This window comes from Montipora foliosa, chromosome 12 (genome assembly GCF_036669935.1).
Source record: "Montipora foliosa isolate CH-2021 chromosome 12, ASM3666993v2, whole genome shotgun sequence".
Lineage (NCBI taxonomy): Eukaryota > Metazoa > Cnidaria > Anthozoa > Scleractinia > Acroporidae > Montipora > Montipora foliosa.
The window spans coordinates 30,230,249-30,232,748 of NC_090880.1; the positions used below are offsets into that span (position 1 = coordinate 30,230,249).

At 42.9% G+C, this 2,500-nt stretch overlaps 1 protein-coding gene and 1 long non-coding RNA gene across 3 annotated transcripts in view; both read right to left on the reverse strand.

Moving 5' to 3' along the window:
* The window catches only part of LOC137980420 (protein-cysteine N-palmitoyltransferase HHAT-like), a 96,156-nt gene that overhangs the window by 12,219 nt on the left and 81,437 nt on the right, over nt 1–2,500 (reverse strand). The window lies entirely within an intron of this gene.
* LOC137979183 (uncharacterized) overlaps nt 1–2,500 on the reverse strand; it is a 15,754-nt gene that overhangs the window by 7,603 nt on the left and 5,651 nt on the right. For both annotated transcript variants that reach the window (XR_011118264.1, XR_011118263.1), the window contains exons 5-6: nt 269–1,157; nt 1–57 (exon numbers count right to left, since the gene is read on the reverse strand). The exon at nt 1–57 is cut by the window's left edge and continues 354 nt beyond it. This is a non-coding gene — a long non-coding RNA (uncharacterized lncRNA). The remainder of the gene's footprint in view (nt 58–268; nt 1,158–2,500) is intronic.

Genomic DNA, 2,500 nt, shown 5'->3' on the forward strand with positions numbered 1-2,500 from the left:
CACGGACGACGCTAGGCGACGCAGTTCGTCGTTTCGTGAGCAGCGTTTTCCTGATATCTGCAAGACGGCATTAGGACAAAAAAATAAACATTTCGGAGTGTTCACCAAAACTTGTTGGGGGGGGAGAGGGGGGGGGGGGGGTAGGGTGGGGTTGATGAGGTAAAGAAGGGGCTTTTTGTGTGAGTGTATATAAACACTCTCAAGGGGGTACCTTAAATAATGAAAACAAAAATTGTCATTAGCCAATGTGTAAAATTGACAGGCCTACTTGACTTCCTTGTACGTGGTCTGGTTTCCTCTACCTTTGTCATAATTTTGCTCGCTCGAGGACATATTTGAACAGAAGCCTCTTTTAGGTGCTTCCATTAAGATTTTATTTAGCAATGGTTTTTGTTCTATGAGACTTCAGATTTGGACCTCCATACTACTGTGTGATATATTTTCTTCCAAGAAAATAGTTCTTGATGAGATATTTTTAGTTTCTTGGTGTTGATTAATGTGAATGTGACCTTTTGGCCTCATGCTTTGGCATCAATTTAATTCTATTCTCAAACGATAGGCTTGTCGGTGGTAGAAGCGAGTGATTTTGCTTCACGATAAGCTTTGACCTATTAGGTTGTGCCATGTATCAGTGAGACAACTGGCTTTCTAAAAGCTTTGTTTGCCTTGCCTTTTTTCTGCGTTTCCAGGGGGTGCAGGGATGGCGCAGTGGCGAGAGCACTCGCCTCCCACCAATGTGGCCCGGGTTCGATTCACAAACTCGGCGTCACATGTGGGTTGAGTTTGTTGGTTCTCTACTCTGCATCGAGAGGTTTTCTCCGGGTACAGGACGACGGATACTAACTACGAGGAACGAACGAAGAAGGAACGAGGAAGAAGAAACGACAACTTCATCATTTAGTGACCAAAACAGTGGATCCGCACGGGAAAAACTTCATCACCAGAAAACTAGACAAGAACAAATGGGGACAAAAGTAAGAAAACAATACTGTCATGGAGCATTTGTTTTATTATTCCATCAGGCAGGCATGCAAATACAAGATAATTGTGCTTAAGTGGGTCACATTTGTAACTGATTGTGCAAGCCCAATCCAGTGAATATTTTCCGGCTTTAGGTGCAGTAAATCTTGCCAGGAATGAAACAGGGTTCCTAACAACTGAAAATAAAGACAAAAGATATTAATGGAAGTTGAAAGTTGCGTATTTGGGAGAACCAGGAGCCCAACTGTCATATCAAGTCTATGTTCATGATTTCCAGAGACAGCTTTTTGTAAGCCTAGTAGCCCTAAATGGAGACAGTCACTCATTTAATGCGATCAGGATCACCTCTCTTCTCCTGAATCTCCTACGACCCATCCCCATCCAAATGGGAATAGGAGCCAATTAAATATTTTAAGCAAGAGCTGATACAACGTAGATTTGATTTTAGTGGTGTACTATATTTCCGCTGGCCAAACCAGCCTTCTTCAGGTACAATGAGAGTTTACATTGGATTGCTTCTATGCTTAAAATATTTAGTTTCTCAACTTGTAATTACGCCGATCAGATCAAGCCAGTGATCCAACGTACACCGACAGGAAGATTGTCCACAGTTGCTTGCTTCAAAACTCTAATGCTAATGTACCTCCCCTAACAACTTGCTGTACACCATAAGCATTTTTCAGTGGGGTGTACATGTGGCCGTGTACCGGTGGTCGAGCGAGAAGTAATGCGGCATCACGAAATACTGTCGCCTTATCCTTCTTCTCAAATTCATCATCACTAGTCTCCGGAAATACAGTAGATATAATTGTCATGAAGTGTCCTCTTCAATCGAACATATACAGTTACGGTAACCCTAACCAAAGAAATACGATACGATGACAATATTGAGAGAGAGAGAGAGAGAGACCCAATTAATCTTTTACATTTTTCGATCTTTCGATCCCCTAGCTATAACACAGAGGACAGACTACGACACTGGAGTTCCTCTCCCTACTCTTTGCGAGTAGTGCGTGGGTTCTTTTACGTCCCACTGGGTTGTGAACAGTGAAAGGTTGTGAGACGGGGCCTACGGTTCATCGTCTTTCTCCGAGAAGACTAGAGAGTCTAAGTCATGGTTTTCACCATAGGGGTGGGGGGGGGGGGGGTTGTTTGCATTAACACAAGATGGATATGTAGTTCACTGAAGTATGATACAGTCCGAAGAGTAAATAACTTGTATTTTTTTTTATGTAAAGACCCCCACCGCCTCCAAAAAAACGTATTGCATTATGGGATAGTGAAATTAGTCAATTACACCCGCAAATGGTTACACTTTCAAGTTTTGTTGGATAAGGACTATAAACCGTAGGCCCCGTCTCATAAATATCTTTCAAGTTCGTAAGTTCCCTGCGGGACGTTAATGAACCCACACAGTTTTCGAGAAGAGTAGGGGATGAAAATCCCGGTGTTGTGGCTGTCCTTTGTGAGTGCATGGTTGGGTGGATATACTGTAGCAAGTCCACAAGCTGAATAGCTG